A 19,568-nucleotide genomic window follows, 5' to 3' on the forward strand; every position below is an offset into this window, starting at 1 on the left:
TCCATCCTTTGTGGTTCAGCAGTTATGAGGTCAAAGGTGAACGTTGCTATTTCATTAATCACTGTGATGGTTGCTACGGGATCTTTCAGGGATCAACTTCTGATATGGCCGTGGGGTTGGGGATCAAATTTGTATATTGTTATTGTTGTGAATCTGACAAAAAAAGGATATATGCAGCACAGCCAAGTTATAGCTTATAAAAAGTTTATTCATGAATCATATTGTATTGCTTATTGTTTCCTCACAGCAATGGTTGGCAAATGTTCATGGTTTGACATTTCAGCATGTTTAATGAAACCTAATGAAGGTTTTTAAGATACTCTTCTCACAAACAAACTGACTGAGCACTCAGCAGCTGGTGAGTGATCACTGGGATGAGCCACAGCTGAGCCAAAGGAGAGGGGGGTGGTAGTGGGCGGAACACAGGGGTGGAAACTGTAGGCTGACACAAAAACAAAACATAACTTGGGTGTCATCAGCATAGATATGGTGAAAGAGAGAATTAGTGTACAGAGAGAAGAAGATGGGACCCAGGACGGAGCCTTGAGGGACTCCAGTAGTGAGAGGGCCAGGTTCAGACACAGATCCTTTCCAAATTACCCGGTAAGTGCGGTCGTTGAAGTAGTATGAGAAAAGGGAGAGTGCAGTGCCTGAGATACCCAGGTCCTGCTGGGAGGAATTAAGGATTTGGTGGTTCACTGTCAAATGCCGCAGAAAGGATAAGGACAGATGAGAGAGAGGCTGCTCGAGTTTCTTTCGTGAGGCAGGTACCGGCCATACCGTTATTGCTTTAACCTTCTCAATAAAGACGTCCAGGGGGTGCACAAAACAGTTGAGGAAGTCGCGGAGAACGTCATTAACCAGGGCCTGGAAAATGGCAGAGGCATTAGTTAATTCAAACGGCATCACCAGGTATTCAAAGTGTCCCAAGGGTGTGTTAAAAGCCGTCTTCCATTCGTCCCCCTCGCAAATTCGGACCAGATGATACGTGTTGCTAAGGTCCAGCTTGGTGAATATCTTGGCTCCAGCTAAGGATTCGAAAACATCGATTTCAAACCTTTGTAATCGATGCAGGGACGAAGACTCTTTTCCTTCTTGGAGACAAAGAAGAATCCCGCTCCGATAGGTGAAGATGAGGGACGTATGATTGCTGCGGCGACACTGTCCGTTATACATTTCTTCATGGATTTGCGTTCTGGCCGGGAGAGATTATATAGCCTGCTCGTGGGAAGTGGGGCGCAGGTCAATGGCACAGTCGTAGGGTCGATGAGGAGGAACCGGATTTTCTGACTGATTACCGGACACGTGCAGGGTAATTGGCTGAGTCCGGTGTTTTATCTCTGCCAGTAAACTGCCATCCAGAGCGCTCACCAGCAGGGCGTGCTGTAACGCTTCCACTGGGATCCCTTGAGTCTTAATAAACACAGTGTCCAAAAAATTCTGTTCAGCCCCTGAATCAATGAGTGCCAACTGGTGCATAGGCCCAGATGCTAAACACAGGGTGGCAGGAAACAGTGATTGAGGCTTGGAATGGGGAATTCTTCCTGATCGCTCGCCAGCACCCCCACTCTTACAGGCACTGAACAACATCCCTGGTGTAAATCGGGTGGTCGAATACTTTCTTAAATTCCTCTAAAAAGTGCTTGTAGGGGACCCGATCTGAGCTATGTCTGTTGAGCAAAGCCTCAGCCCAGACCAGCGCCTTGCCGCGCAACAACCCCACCATATAGGCCACCCTTGCATTGTCCGAAGCAAATGTGTGGGGTTGCTGGTTAAAAACAAATCCACACTAGAGCAAGAACCCTCGGCACTCTCCATCATAGGGCACCGGTGAGGGAACAAAAGACCCACGGGTGCTGGATGAGTCTAATGGACCAGCTCCGGGAGAGGTGCATCAAGCTTCTTATCTCTGTGACCTGGGACCCGATAGAATGCTGGGAGTCCAGTAGGTCCTGTAGCACCAGATGGTGTTGCCCGAGGAGAGCACCTTGGTTGGAAATCGCCTTCTGCAGACGATCCGTAGGAGGAGATGCTGCTGCAGCGGCTGCAGCCATAACTGGTCAGTCCATTCTGTTATGATATGGTGTAGTTGGTGGACCCAAACGCACGCTCACACAGCAGATGTTATCCAGCCAAGGACTTTATTTATAACCAAACAGGAGGAACCAAAGTCACTCCCTCTCTCGTCTGGAGGGAAATTCAACCGAACTCTCACCGGGACATAGTCTGGAGGGACAGGATGGCGAGACTGTGTGGAGGCCGAGGTCCGACACAGTAAACGATAGCCACAGGCCTCGACCGGAGTACTCTGTGGTACTACCCAGGAAACCTCCACGCACAGGTGACCCCAGGGATCGGTGCTGAGCGGCAGGAGAGCAAGAGACAAAAGTGATGAGGCCAGACTGGTAACCGGACGAACTGACGACGCACTGGGGAAACACCGGGGTATTTAAGCCAGCCGGCGGCGATCACTGGGATGAGCCACAGCTGAGCCAAAGGAGAGGGTGGTGGTAGTGGGCGGAACTCGGGGGTGGAAACTGTTTATGGGGGTGAAAAAAAAAAAAACTAAACATAACCACGTGTGAAAAAACAGAGGAGCACCCACTAGGAGCAGACAGGGATCCTAACATAAAAAATGTTTTCACCTGTCCCCGTAATACGCAGAGTCCTTTAACAAAGTTAACAATGTTGTAACCCTAGTTCTATGAGTAACGGCCTCGAGCCCTCTACTGGACTCTATGGGGAATAATCTCCAATCACGAGCACACATTTGCCCACAAAAATTTTGCAAAAGCATGGCCAGCCAATCAGGACGTGCCTAGCCAGTAATGTACTTTTACAACTAGAGTTACAATATCATAACCTTCATTCATGCTAACACAGGCCCTGAGTTCTTTACTGGACTCTATGGCGTAGCCCAATAAATGCAGACCTTGCCGCAACATGAACAACGATCCGACCACAGTGATCAGGTTGGTCGCTGCAGCCCAGCATCTTCTGTAATAAGCTGCCACGTAACAACATAACATGCCAATGCGTCCAACCCCAGGGTCGGATCTTCTTGCTGTGCCAGGGAGAACCATAGTGGACAATGGGTGTTACATGTGCAGCATCCCTAGCTGGCGCCTGCATGGCGGTCAACTCCGTCACACTAAGCCAAAGCTGCCTTCTGCAGGGCGCTGACACAGTGCTGTGAAGAAAGGCCTCTCCAATGGAAAGGGATATTGGACAATAGATAATATTTGTCTGAAATCACTCCCTGGTTCATTTACTCACTACTCCCAATGAAAGATACACGTAATAGTAATCAGTAAATTGATATTTTAGACACTTGTGACTCATTTTGCATCATATTTTGCAGCTTTGAAGTCACAATAGCAATTTTTGCATGTGTAAAATGAGTAACATTGTCAGATTATTAGCAGAAAGTAGTGTATGTACCACAAACAAAACCTTTTTGAGGGCACATCAAAGTCCATACATTTTAAATGTCTAAATTCAGAAAACTCAGAATCGCAGAATGAATTACATTTGTTCTGCTATTACAAAGAAAAATCCAACATAACACCAACATGAGTGACCATCCATTTGTACACAGTTTAAACAAGCTGGCCTTCTGTTATTTATGGAAACTGGTTCAGAAGCTATAACTATAACAAATGGAATAACCAACCAAATAATCAATAGAAAATATGTCCCAAACTATAAAACTCCATATTATGAAAAAAAACAGAACAAAAGAATTGTTTTAAAAAGCTGACAGACAGGAAATCTAAATGATTAATAAGAAAAAGAGTAATTTCTGCCTCGACGCCTCCGACCAGATAGACTTAGTCACTACTCCCTCACCCACTCTGTGTTCGCCGCTCTTCACTTCCTGTAACGAGGAGGCCAAACGTGTTTGTGAACTCAGGGCTTCATTTTCAGGTCAGGAGGAGAGCTGAGGGAGGGAAATGTGTCAGACTGATGGTTTGGACGAGGATCAGTGTGTTTTATTCATGCCAGGGGGTGTATACACACACACACACACACACACACACACACACACACTCCGCCACCTCACCCTCAAATGAGAGCTGACGTCCCTCTGAGGGGAAGCCGTCTCTGACCTTGTCTCCCTCGGCAAAGACGGAGTCCATTTTGAAACGAAGTACTTGTGATTCTAAACCATTCCTGTCTTATTGTGATTGTTGTACGCGGTCCCGTTGTTATTTCATATTATGTCTGACATCTGAAGACGAACAGGGCTCAGCCAACGTGTGAAGAAGAGCACCCTGCAGGCTGTCAATCAAACTGATGAACGAGTTGAAGGCCAAAGACACGAAGAACGTGAATATGAGGTGGAACCACCTGGTCGTACTAAACGGCTGTGGGGCTGCTGCGTGTGTGCATTTGTATTAGAGCCCATTCGTCACAACTATACAGAAGGTTTAGGCTTCTAATTGGCATGCAAAGATCTCATGCTCAAATAATACTTCCTGCATAGCTGTGGAGATTCATGAGGGTTCACGTGACCAACGTATCCTCACAACGGTTCGTATGGTATCTTACGAAAAGTTATTTTTCATGCACAAAGCCAGCATCAATTCCTGCGTGTTACATATGCATACGATCTTTTCAAAATAAACTTCTGTCTTCATAAGAAACAACTTAGTTAGGTTCAGGCAACAAAGTAATTGTTGTGGGAGCTCTTGTGGTCTTTATACCTCCTCGTTAAGGATTTGAATAGCTCAGACAAATTCTCGCCCCAACCGCGGCAAAACAGGCATGACATATATCACATGAAACCTATCATTTATGTTGGTTACATTTGTAAGACCTGTGTTTTACTGCCGCCATCAGTGAGCCTGTTCTGAAAGTGAGGGACTTGTTTTCTTCTCTCCCTCTTGTACTTTGAAACAGAGTTAAAGCCATTGAGGCGTGAACGGTAGCCAGAACATTCAAATCAGCGGGGCCCTCCAATTATGAGCGTACCCTGCTGGGTTACAGGAACTTTAGGATTCCTCTGGCCACCCCGACTGAACCTGGGTCACCCGACTGACCCTGGGTCAGATGGATCTTCCTCCCTCAGTCGTGCGGAGGCAGCAGGTCACAGAGCGCCTCAGAGCCTTCAACGGTTAAATACGTTTCTCAAGACATCAGATCTACTGTGTCGCAGAGACCTGCTTCTGTAGAAATGCATTTCAAATTGTTTAGATTAATTTACATTTAAATATTTAGTGCCCGTCCATGATACGCTATTATTGTAGCTACTAAATCTACAGGGTAAAAGTGTGTGCAGGGTACTTTTATTACACACGCCAGAAGAAGAAGAAGAAGGATGAAAGCAGCATGTATTGACTCTCGTTGAGGTGAAGTTAAGTTTTCTCTCCCCTCGGTTTGATGGTGATGCTCACCATCGTATACTGCCAATGGTATTTTCTGTTTGTTCATGTTGAAGTTCATGTATCTCTAGTGCTGCTCACAAACTTTGCTTTTAAGTTGAGACATGTTTTCTGGAAATTTCCCCCTTTAAAGTTTCAAATAAAAATGATCTATAAATGAGCTTTAACTATAGCCTTATGTGCATTCTGGTTAAATGTATTGAAACTTGTTTCACCCTACTACCCCTTTAAATGTTATTCAAATCACAGCTGATCCTTCACTCCGATCCTCAACCCCTTAGAAGAAGAATTTTATGGTGTGATCACGTGATCCGATGCTCTCCAGACATACAGGTGTGTTGCAAGAGAGGACATGAGGTGTGACGTGGACCAGTGAACAATTACACATTTGTTTTGTGTTGCAATACTGGAATTATGCTTTAGGAAATAAAGCCAACTGAAGGATATTGCCTCTGAGTCGTCCTTTCTGAAAGGTATTGCATAATGCTGACATTATATCCATTCACATTCTTTTACTGTAATGGTATCTGTGTTTATTCAAAAATGTAAACGAAAAAAAAAAAAAAACGGAAAGCTTCTTCAAATAAAAAATACTGTATATACACATTGCTGTGATACAAAATTTATCCTGAATCAAGTGTTGTGGTCGCATTAGTGTTTGAGATGTTGAGGTTAAGTAAACTCAGAGAAAAAGAATTACATGTCACCAATTCTAGAAAAGTGTTATACTTTGCATCACTTCAGGGCTTCTCCCTCCGCTGGTTCTTGAACTCCTTGTCTGTGTGATGTTTGTAAGATCCATTTAAACCTGTGAACTCCCTCTGAACTCTCACATACTTCAGAGTTAACATCGTACAGTGTTGTGCTCTGCCCTGTATTTTCATTTTCACACCTTTAGGGTCATGCCTTTGAACGCCCACCGTCCTCTTTGAACTTCAAAACACAGAAATAATCCAATTAGCTTCGGCAATTGTGATGCCTTGATATGAACCATGCTCGAGATTCACAATTGGTTCGGAGCTCCCGAGTCTCCCAGTGAACGCGATCAGTGGAACCAGGTCACCCTCAGACTGAGCACACACATCTGTCAAAGCTGCACAAACTGGACGCGGGATGTGACGACAGTTCACATGCTTGTGGTCTCACAGGGACTCATGTCTGCCAGTTAGTTGTGTGTTTATGAGACCCTGTTTGATTTAGGCATTAACACAATACTCTGCACACACCATTTATTTTATAAGCTATGTATATAGTTCAAAGTTTTACCTGGAGATGGCGCTATGAAAAGTCAAAGGATCACCACTGTTATTACAACTCATCTTTAGGGGAACATGAGTGTCTGGACTAAATTTAATGGCAATCCATCAAATTGTAGTTGACATATTTTACTAGAAAAACAAACATTTCAACATCATGGTGACGACAGCACCCATGAAATAGTCCAGCACATAACCTCCTGTAGAACCCAGCTTTGTTTTGTGTACGAATAAAAGACAAAACAAGATTCAACATGTCAATCAGTGAGCTGTTGGTCCAGGCTAACGGTTTCCCCCTGCCCCCAGTCTTTATGCTAAGCTAAGCTAACCAGCCACTGGCTGCAGCTTCATACTCAATGAACACACACGAGAATCAATCTGCTAATCATTCTGTGCAAGTGAACATATACAACACATTTATTTCCCTATATCGGCAACTGTATTTGACCCAAGCCGTGCGATCAATCAGAAAACAGCAGAATCAGGACATTCGGTGACTGAGACCAAGCTGCTGCTGAATCTGAATCAGCTTCGAGACGTTCCTGCCAACGGTGACGAGAGACCTTGATGGATGTCGACATCTCTTTGCCTCCTTGACTGAACCGCCTCTGCCTCAGAGATCAGAAGCTCTTTGAAATCCCTGAATCCGAATCCCTCTCAGGTGGAGACAATGCGTGAGTGATGCTGAATACAGCTCGCTGAATGTGAAAGACCCACCCCTGAAAATCTCTTAATACACACAGGGTCGTCGGGTTCACAAGTCAACATCAAAGACCGAGAAAAGCAGCTTCCAGCCAAATGAGATTTATGGATTATCAGAGAAAGAATATGCAAAATGACATCCATCTACTAATGAGACAAAAAAAAGGATAAAGAAAAGAAATTACTGGATTATTTGAGATGAAAAGGGCTCCGTTTGTGATCACTTTTATTCACCAAGAGCTTGGGTGATCTAAGAGAGGAAATTAAATTAACAAAAGTAATACTACTAAGTAACACAAGTATACTTTGTGGTTACCGCTGTGTGACGCTCTTGTTAATCTTAGATCATCTTTCACAAGCATACTTTCAGCAAAGCAAAGAGGAGTAAGAAGGCTTTTGTGATCACATTGAAGGAGGTTTTGGGAGGCGGGTTGCAAGCTTATGCAGAGAAGCTTCATATTAAGCAACCTCAGACTGGGTATATGTATTTGAAAATGAATGAATGCAGATAGAAAGTTTATAAAAAGGCATAATAGGAGCTGAGACTCCCACACTGTTGTCAAATTCTCTAAACCTTGAGTATATAATTACTATGAAGGCTGAATCTTCTTGTTTGTTGGTCGTTCTTAGAAGCAGGGAATGAGCTCAGCAGATTGTTGGTGGAGCGGGAGACTTTCTTGTTGACATTGGCCAGTCACATAAACAAAAATTATCACAACCAGCCATGGAGGAGGCCTGCGTAAAAAGAAAACACCGACCTCAGCTCAGACTGAATAGGACCACACATGCGGCCTCAAATGCTCATTTAAAGTGAACTCCCTTTAAGTGAAGTCTCCGATCTTGTATTTTTCAATTCGCTCTCTTTAACCTGCAGACACAATGGAGCAGTGCTGGAGGTGAAGCAGCTTTGATTCACACAGATTTAGACACAAAAGCATTAAGAAAATCTCCTTTTAATATGCAGAAGTATCTGTACATAGAAATGGTACAAATGAGTTTTATTAAACGCTCGATTCCGTGTGCCCCTCAATGTTGTTTGATGAGGGCGAGGTCAGGTGGTGTCGCCTCTGTGTTGAGTGATTAGATGAAAATCTGAAAAACCCTGCGGCCCTTTGATCAGACGACCTGCACCAAAGCCTCGCCGTCCTGCGGGTCAGCTGCGGAACAGATTGTCTTCATGTCAACACGGCTTAGTCTCCCACAGCACGCCACATGTAACCTCTCCGCTAAACCCTGCCGGACTCACAGACACACCAACGGTATCTTTAAAAAAAAATAGAAACAGCTTCGGCTGTCATATTCTCTGCGGCATCGACAAACAATCTGTGCTTCAATGTTTACATTCAAGTCGGAAACGGGTCCATTTGTGTCAAATGGATCTTTAGTTCGGGGCGGGAGCAGGGAAGTGGCATCAAGCGGCCTCAGCGGCTTCACTGCTGCTGCTCCCGAGATATTCAAGTTCTCAGACTTGAAAGCGCCGCTTGTTTCTGTGACTTGATTTGAAATCGTCCGATACAAAATAACAAACACTATCTTTATCTACCTGCACCTGATGAATGTAAGTCCAATATTCACTATCTTTTAGCTCAGTGTTTGGTCTCCACCAACTCCAGAGAGAAATATTTCTTTATTATTCAGCTGCTAACTCTGCTGTTACAAGCTGGTCTCCAACTGTGTCTGTCTGCTGTTTGCTGCTGAGCAGGTAATGTAAGGCAGCTTTTTACAGCTTTTACTCTAGCGGGAGGAAACCAGACCAGTGCAGTTGAAGGCAGAGCAGATAAACAATGAGCTGAAACTCACGTTAAAGTGGAACAGATCATTCTCTGGAGGTCCATCACTACCAGAGAAACCTTTCACGCGGTCATTTTATTTTCTTATTATACAAATATCAATAACAGACACTTTAATACATTAAAAAAATAAACAATTTTTTCTCAGATTACAGTCTTGTCTTTTCTTACAGTGTAAACCTTTTGCTTCTTGTCATTGCTGGGGAGTGACACTGAAGTACAGACATGCTCTGCATGGCAACCAGCGTGCAGCTGCTGACACGGTTAATTGTGATTGGTAGGGCTGTGGTTCTAAAACAGGTCACATTGAAAGGCACTTGGCCTCCACTGCCAAAGGTCAAACAAAGATGAAAGGGATGAATCATTATTATATGCTCTTTAGTTTTTATTTTTCCGACGTGGTAAAAAAACTCGAGACTGTTGAATGAATTCGGAGAATGCTCTCCTGCGTGGTGCAGAAATACGACACAAGACCAAACGAGATGTTAAACACACGACGTAGCATGTGTGCAACGCTTCTCTTGTTGCACGGTGTCATCCACAGTTGAAGCACACAGCCGTCATTGATGTTTTCATGGATGAGTGACCTTCACAGCGGGAAAGCTGCAGTATGTACTGAGTGATGTTACCAGGCCACTCGGCTGATGGCACCATGTGTATGGATGTTTGACCGCTCTAGGACGAGAGTTATATGTCACTAATATCCTCTGACGACAAATACACATCTTCAGTGTTTGCCCCAGAAAATAAAGGACCACATCAGTGTTTGTGCATGTTTGACCCCATATGTTTCAGATTACTGCTGCCCATGTTTAAACGTTTACAGCCACACGATTCCAAAACTTTTCTGTGCCACAATTATTAACTTGCAAACACTTTAAACCTGTTTGTTATACTGAGAAACTTTGTTTAGGCTTTTGTTATTTCTGTGACAGTTACATGTTATAATTTATGAATTTATTTAAATCCAGTCCACGTTCACAACTTTTTTCCCCAGTCTTTTTTCGATGCAAAGGTCGATTGTAAAGCCCTTTAAAGAGAAATGTGTGATTTGTGGGCGGTGCAAATATTATCATATAATTGGATTGATTTACAGAGCAATTGTAATGTAGAGTCAGGATTCTTTTAAAAATAAGTACAAATTAAGTTTAGCAGATTTTCAGTCCTAACAAGTTGATTAAAAATACTAAATAGAAAGACATGACATTAAACATATCTTTATATGTATTCAAGTATTATACATGTTTGGTAGTTATACTCACAAAACAAAACACTCAGTGATGGAAAACCTAATCTTGTAAAAGTGAAGTTCTGCAGCTGTGTCTAATCAAGCGGCCAGGAGCTGATGAGACAGACGCACCTCGTCTGGAATACTTCCTCTGCACTTTATAGCATGTTCAACTTTATTGTGGGACTCTTAATTGCTGATTCCTGTTTTGGGGGATCACAGGAAACGAGGAGAAACAATGTGGTTTCACTAAATGTTGCAGCCTTTTGTACTAAAGTTAAATAAAGTAGCTATGCGGAAACAAGCAAACATTGATACCGAACGTATCAGCAAGTGGTGGTAAAAAATAATGACATGTAAGGACTTCATTAATATATATAATACAGATATGTTCATTATATTACACATAATTGGTATATTTATTCGATAACCCCAATAAGATGCTGTCTAGCCTCCGTTAGCCCGACCCAGGCAGTGAGCTCTACAGATGGCAGAGGTCAGCAGATCATCCCAGTTGGTAACTGAATCTTGGGACTGGAATGTCCATCCTTCTGCTGGAGCTCCACCACCGCTGGTCCTGAAACCTGCTGGTTTTACTGGGAAGAACTGTAATTACACTGTTCACGTGATTAAACGAAATACCATACAACCAGTTATGATGTATAAACCTACACTCTTTCTAACTGCATGGAGGAAAGCAGCTGTGTGCAGTCGGGGTTCGGGCATTAACATATTTGAGTCGTGCATGATATTTGCGGCAGCAGTAATAATAGAAACAAACAAAAGGGACTAAAGGTAGAAAGACATTTTTTATTTTTTTATGATTGAATAAATTAAGAAATAGAAATGAAGGAGGAGAGAAATACATTTAAATATATCTGTATGCAACAATAATAACATTCATCTGATAATCTCATAATGTCTGGCTCTAAAAAGCATATATCTGGTTGCAACAGTGTCTGGTTCTATTTGTTTTTGTAAATGTACATTAATGCTATTTGTTTGTTTGTTAGATCACCGGCAGTTTAATATATTTAAGAAGTTCTTTTATGCTTTTTCAATCAAATAGATGTTTTTGTAGGTGCCGTGTCGTTCCAGTGCTTCCAGTTCTGGTAAAAGAGTTAAGCGAGCGAGCAGGTTAAAGTTTCGTGAGCGACTTTCGGAGTGATGTAAAAACGCTCGTCAAAGTAAATTATACGCGCGGCTGTTTGATTTGCGAGCGCCCGTGGCTCTCATTTGAGCTCTCGGATGTTGACAATGATTTGCCTTCATACAGTAGAATGCTGTGTCGTTGAAAAGGCAGCGCATGTTGCCTAAACTAACCAATGGAGGCCATAAGCCCAGAGTTTGAAAACAGTATTTAATCCAACGCGAAGCAGTGTACATGGGTGGAGTGTGTGGAGCAGACAGTAACTGTTAGCTAGTGGCTAGGAGTCTGTGGGCCTCTAGACATGAGACACTCTCGACCGAGAACATATATACTGATGATCCTTTTTATTATTAAATACTTTTTATTATACATCTCTGGATTCAGGACTTTTCTCTTCCACGCAAGGGCAGCTCGAGATTCTCTGAACTTACCACCATCATAGAAAACATGTGCATGATTAAGTATTATGTGGCAACACAAATAGTCTTTCCAGTTATAGAAAGTTAATGGGATGCATCCCATTGACATGCTCAACTGCCTCATAAAAACTAATGGCATCACTTTCTTCATATTTCAGGGCCATTCCTCGTAATACAGAACATTTCTATTGAAAATCGATACCATGTGGGGTTTCCACTGCTGGTCTCTGGTTACAGGGAACATTAGGAGCCATCGGCCTGGAGGATCACTTTCACTGCATGTGTTCATCAGATTGAACCATGTGTTCACTTTCCTCAATCAATTATGACTCAAAGCACAGAAGAAAAAAAATGTATCTCCAGCCAACTACTAAAGTAATTAAGTTATTAATTGATCATTTAGCCATCTTAAAAGACATAAAGCTCGTCCGGACGGAGGCACTACAAATATTTCAGGGTTCAAGGTTCATCCTATGGGGAGTAGGAATGTGCTTGTGACATTTCATAGTAAACAAAATGTCAAAAATCTAGGTGTTGCCTTTGAATCTTCTCTCACGGTCACTAAAATAACCTTCCATCTCTGTCACAAGTCATTCAGATGCAGAAGTTCACTCTGTCGGTGTCAATTTGGTCGTGTTCTGTTTTCTTGTTTTGGGCCCAGTCATAATGTAGCACCATACACGTAGGACTGCTTCTGTGCATGCACACACAAAGACCTCACAAGGAACTGTCAAATCTACAGCACAGCCGGTCCTGATCAATTTTGTGCCCAAGGTAAGATTGTAGTTGGTGTCCACTGATCTATGTGATTGGCTGGTTGGTTGAATTAGCTTATTTATTATGCATTTTGAGGTTCAGGTTTTGATTGAATGATAATGCACGACTCCTTTAGATCAGCTTTTTTGGCCATATATTTGTGCATATACATGGAATTTGACTCGTTGTACATACATGTAATGATGAATGATGAATGGAAGTGGACTGATGCTTGGTGCTCGAACTTAGTCAAATCTACATGACGGACAGTGTTTCCCTGATCTTGACGTGTTAGTATGTCGGCCATATTGTCCAGAGAGTTGTTTTGTTGCTGATTGTTTGTCATGTGTCTCTTGTGGACAAAATGGGCAACGACTGCATTCGTTTGTCCCCGTGTTCCATAATGACAATAAATTGTTCTTGAATCCTTGACAAATATGTGAAATACCTGCAGCTCTTTGAAATCCTGCACTGCTGCACTGCGAGTGAACCAGTAAAGTAAACCGCCGATGCATTCAGATTTATGCTCCTCTAAATAGACTCCGGGGCCTCTGCATTAGGATTTCTGCTTGGAATACAAAATGAGCCTCAGCTGCTGTGATGCAGGTAAACAAAACACACACACACACACACACACACACACACACACACACACACACAGACACAGCCCTCCTTCACTGTGCTGAGCAGCAATTCCTTTTGAAAGTACATTTTACATGCAAATTTGCAACATGCATTCATACTGTATGCACACACACACACACACACACACACACACACACACACTCAGAAACCAGCCCTTAGAAACGGCATCTCCTGTTGGATTACCGGGCTGTTGGGTGACCAGACTTCGTTGCATAGCAACCACGTATGAGGCTGCAAGTGATTTGCTCAGGAGAGACCAGCGTGTTTGGAATGGGAGAGAGACAGACAGACAGACAGAAAGAGAGAGAGAGAGAGAGAGAGAGGGAATCCTCAGTCCAGCTTGGCCGAAGACCAAACACACAAGCTGATGAGTCGTGTACTGATGTACATCATGAACAACATGAAGCAAGCCGAGGATCTCAGTATGTCAGCGCGTAACAACGACCACAGATCAGCAGAGGACCAGGATGCATCATTTCACATTGGAGCCGCCGTCTGTTCATCACCGATGACCGACATGCAGCTTCACGCTCAGTTTAGGTGACATAAGAGAGGATTTTCTGCAATATATTAAAAAAGTTAAAAAATCTCTTTTAAGAAAAAATAGACCAAAATTAAGTATTCTGAAATTCACCGTGCCGCTCAAATATATGTCATTCATATTGTTTGTAGGAAGATTGGAAACATTAAGCACATGCTGTGATTAACATGCAGTGACGATCTGTTGTCAAGCTGTGGAGCAGTTGAGTTGCATTGAATCATCACGCAGAACAGTTTATGAGTGAGTTCACTGTAGGTGGTTGTTAATGCTAAGGGATGTCCATCATCCCCATATCAAGTTCTACTGAAGATAATCAAATAATATTTATAGGAGAAGTATATACAAAACGATTTTCTTATTTCCTTTCTCGTTTATCATCACATTCATCTCACAATCTCACCTCACAGGACAATCACTGCAATCGACAAAATGATTTCCTTAAATTTTAAAATTAATCATTTAATTCATATGTTGGACAAAATAGTGAAAACTGCCATTCATAATTCATTCATTAGAGGCCATGAATGAAGGTTATTGTTTTGTAAGTTTTATTTCTAACATTTTAGTTTTATTTCTAGGACATTTTCTCTTGAAAAATGACTAAATCAAAACATCGACAGTCAAAACAGTTGTTGATTAATGTTCTGTTGACCAACTCTCGTTCCTACGCCGCTGACGGTGCTCTCATCAGAGCGTCTTCAGTCTCGCTCTCTCAACTGAATTCACTCTGAGAAGTTACTCCCACGAGACACAACTCCTGTCTTCATTGGCACTGAAGCCTCCCGTTCTCGTTAAATGAAAACAAAGCGGAGTTAATGGAAGGATGGAGAACAACAGAGACAGCCTACAGTGAGGGAGCTATTGTTGTGCTAATATGGGACAGAATCACCCGGGTTTCTATAAGGGATGAAAAGGGGGATTCCTACTGTGTTCATCACCCTGCAGCCAACCCCCCTCACACCCTCCTCCTCCTCCTCCTCTTCCCCCGAGCTGCAGCTACCTGCCTCCGTGCTGCGAGGCCGGTGGACGTCGAGCTGAATGAGTCGAAGGCATTTGGGAAACCGCCACGATTTGGGAAATAGTGGCGTAAAGGCACTGAAAGTAAATCACATTCAAATTACACTAAATTCTTCCATTGTTTGGATTCCTGTTCCCAAAGCCCACCAATGGAAGAAAGAAGACAAAAGGCCTGGAAGTTAATCTAATGTTTAAACTGTTTGTCCCCTCGAGACCGCGGTGTCCTTTATAGTCACAATAAAACAGGATGGATGACTCCGGGGTCGGTGGAGCCTTACAGTGGTGGCGGAGCAAAGTCTTTACGATTCATCCTCTGGGGACCATAAATGCACAGGATCTCATGGCAATATAGTTACTCAGATATTTGTCTGGGTCAAAGCGGTCGATCGGCCGACTCACCCACCCTGCCGTGGCTGGAGGCGGCTAAAGGTTTGTCCGAAGCGGGAGAATCGGTCAGAGGGTCGTTTGCTGCACGAGCAACACGGTTGTCCTGGCGATGATGAGGGACGGCTGTTCACGTCTGAAGCCGTCTGCATTGGGGAGGCTGTGTTAATCCATCTCTGTAAACCTTCCCTGTGGGATTTTAAACTGTCTCTTGAAAACTCTCTTTTTTTAACTTTGTTTCGTCACGTTTTTTGTGCCCCGTTCTTTGCCCCCCTCCCCCCTCCCCTCGATGACGGCGAGCCTCTCGGCCGGCCGTGTGTGGCCTTCGGGAGCAGATATAAATACGTTCACACGCACATGTGGTCTGATGGCACGTCATCTCGACCGGCCTCCATACCGATCATTTCGGATATTTTGTTACTCAGTTTGTTGCCAGATTTGTCACTTTGTTATTGAAGAGAAAATATTTTTGGGGATTGAATGTCTCCGCAGCCAACAGAGGAACTACCTCCCAAGATACTTGTTTTTGATGCTTTCCAGTTTGATCAGATCAGTGGCTCCTGTGAAGTCTTCCACTAACGACCGGGGGATGTTTGGAAATAACTGGTTTGTTCTTCGTTCTGACCGCATCTGAAGATAAAAGTGTTTGTAGCTGCTCTGGGCGGGGGGGGGGGGGGGGGGGGGGGGGGTTATTGTCCCCTCGTGTCTCAGTGTTATTATCCGAAATGCCATTATTTGATACACGTGACGGTAAACTGTGTTTTATGAGAAAGTGTTCAGAGACAGTTTGCAGCTAATTGAGTTCCCATTTCCAACATTCACAGCGGTTTTGCACAGACTCTGTTGTAATGTGAAAAGATTTGAAGAAAACCAAGAAGATGAAACTCCGCCTCTCTCCTCATACCAGAGAGGTCTTCGTGCACAGCTGAACCCAGCTGGTTCCTTTAGGCAGGTACACATGAGCCCTGTGTTTGCACACCTGGAGAGCCTGTTGGTTAAGAGATATAAACCTGTGGGAACATGCCGGCATGCTGAGAACGCCCAGTGTTTATACTCCCCCTGAACGACCTCACACTTCAGCCCAAAACCCTGCAGGGACATGTGTGAAAAGCTCTCTCACAGTTTGTTATTATACATGTTACTACACATCCAACACATACATTGTTATTAATCTGACAAGATTCTTCTTAAAGCTGCAGTATCCAAAATAAAACTCATGTCTTGGTGTAATGTATATTTGACACGCTGTGATGTATAACTCACACTGATTTTTGTCATTAATCCTGTGTTTCTCCTGAATATGTGAATTATGAGACATAAAAGAGTATTTAACAGTGAGTGAAAAGCATTTGATTAAATGCATTGTGCTCTTTGTTAGCAGCTTCAGTTTACATTCAAATGTTTTCTTAAAAGCATCAATTTAAACGCTAAATGAAAGAAAAAAACATTTCTCTTCAACAAGTTGCCACACGTCGCATCATGTGTGAATGTGTGTTTTCACACTACGAGCCGCTACATGGGGGGAGAAAGAAAGAAAGAAGACAAACATGAAGCGAAAGGCTTCGGAGAGTGGCAGCCCGGCTCTTCATGTCTGACATAGTTTAACCGGCCGAGCACTGGGATTTCCAGGCCTGCTGCTGCTTGGTGAGGAAATCAGACATCACTGCCAGTGGCTCATTTAACACCCACCTCGCTCTGTTTCTGTCTCTTTCCCTGCCATCGACCTCCTGACCTCTGTCTCCATCCTCCCCCTCCGCCCCCCTCCTCCCCGCTCACTCTTACTGTAATCCACAGCAGTAATGGTTTTAGGTTTCAGGTTTCTTGTGGAGTTTGGTTACATGTCCCTTATTCTCTTTGGCTTGGACTATATTTAGGCCCTTTACAGATAAAATGTTGGTAGGGTTTTAGAATAGAGCAGAATCCATTTTTATACCATCTCAGGGTCATAAGGAGAGACGGTGTTTACGAGCTGTTACACCCAAAGAGACAAAGATCGGGTTGAGTGACAATTATACGGTCAGTTACACAATAATATTTTCTCACTATCTCTCCTTTTGGTTTTATTTGCTAAAGTTTTAAAATATCTATTTCAGATTTCTGGTTGTCTTGTCTTAACTTGTCTTTGTTCCTTTCAGACTTGTCTGGATTAACTTGTTTTACACGTGTCTTGGACTTGACGAGCACTAGTTAATTATTAATGTGAGACTTGACTTGGACTTGCATTGATTATCTTGAGATTCAACTTGGATTTGTTTTGTGTAACTACAAACACAACTCTGCCTTAATTGCTTAACTAAAGACTCAACTTGTTCTTTTCTTTTTTTTTATTTAATAACTTGTCTTGATTAAATTGTTGGACTTTTTGTTTCACAATGTATTGACTTGGAATTCTCTCGATTAACTTCAGACCCAACTTGAACTTCTTACTTATCATGAGACATGACTCGCACTCGCCCCAAAAGACATCTCTGGAAGATGTTGCTTGGAGTGGAAAGATTAATAATTGATTGCTGTCATCAGCGAATCTTTCCGGTGCGTTTTTTCTAGAAACACTTCCAGCAGCTCTGCCTCCTCCGCCGGGCTCCAGGATAATTATGATCTGCTTTTCAAAGGCTGACAGAGCCATGACCCTCACTGGAATATACATCCATTATGCATTAATCGGTTACTCTCTGTTTCATATACAGCCCGTGTCACATTTGCCGTGTTGTTTGATTCGCATATTGTGAAATCTTCAAATCAAAGCAGTGTCTGACATGATTATCAACCCTCCCTTCTACTGAATGTGGGATATCAACACCGGGTCTGGACAAGCAAGGCATCATGGGACAGCGGAGACAGTCTTAGCAGAGTGGATGTGTGATTGGCGGCGACAAGACGGTGTGCGTAAGAGAAAATGAGGGCCGGCAGCACTAATAGTGGCTCGGTTTCATCTCGCCGCTCTGTTCATCGCTCTGCCGAATGCTTATTACCGCTGGTGTCCCGTGGAAAAAAGTTTGAATTATGCGGTTTGCTCTCGTGCTTTTTTTTTTGCAAACTTTATAAATGTACCTCCCTTTAAAACAAATCAAAAAAAATAACAGGTGGTTAAAAGCAGATGGAAATAGCACACTGACGGATTTAATTTTGAATGTTTAAAAAAAGAAGAAGTAATTGTGGCATTTAACTGAATGTTTTAGTTGTTTTGAAGGGTGTTGTGGGATCTCCAGAACATAATAATTAAAAGACAAAGATATGATATAATCTCTGTGTGTCCAGAAATAGAGATCTAGGACACGGTTCGCTTAATTTAGCTGGCATCAGAAAGGGTGCTGCTGGCATAACCCCCCAAAAGTGAAGAAAATTCCCTCTCTAAAAATTCATCTGACTTACATGCTGCCTCGTGTTAGCTGACAAGCTAAAATCTCAAATCTGTTCAAGATTTGTCTGTTTAGTTTGATCTCAATCGTGTTACTATTAGAGACAATGACCTCCTCGTAACCACGTGCCCGTTTCCAAAAACGAATGACGAAACTATAGCAGTAGCATTCTAATTAAATCGATGGGTAGAAACTTGACCTTCTGGTGACATTTGAGACAAAGTCAAGCCATTAGCAGAGTGGATTCATCCTCTGGGCACCACAAATGTTTATAACATAAATAATGGAAGTTGTTTCAGTCTAGACCAAAGTGGTGGACGGATAGACGGACAGATCTCGTCATCCTTAGAACCACCTGGCTAGAGGGGCAAAAAACACAAAACCATCATGTTCATGGTCCCCGGGGGATAATCCCTGATGATACCATCATCGCCAACAGCAATACAAAAAAACACTCTCCCACAGGATATTACATAATCTAATGTGGAAAGGTTGCAGTGAATGTCCTGATCATATTCCTGCTCCACAGAAGATGAACTGATATTAATGGATTATCTGATGAAAAGCAACACACACAACAACCAGGAGAGCGGCGTCTTCCCACAACATTCAAGGGCAAGTGTGTCTTGTTGTCATTGCCACACACAAACACCGAGCAGTAACCCGTTGAGTTATCTCTCATAATGGACCTCAACCGAATAAAGACGTCTTTTTTCTGTTGATAAATATTTGCTTTGAACTGTCCATCGGCACACGTCCACGTCTATAGATTTGTAAGTGAAATGTATCACTGGCAGCAGAAATGAGCATCAGGCGAACTTCAAGGCTTATGCTTCCCTGTGTGGATCTATTTCAACCATCCAAAGTATTCCTGCAATTACTCTCCTTGTTATTTAGGTCTGTAATCAAATACCATTATGGCTCTGCTCTAGACCTC

Source organism: Cyclopterus lumpus, chromosome 21 (genome assembly GCF_009769545.1).
Source record: "Cyclopterus lumpus isolate fCycLum1 chromosome 21, fCycLum1.pri, whole genome shotgun sequence".
Taxonomy (NCBI): domain Eukaryota; kingdom Metazoa; phylum Chordata; class Actinopteri; order Perciformes; family Cyclopteridae; genus Cyclopterus; species Cyclopterus lumpus.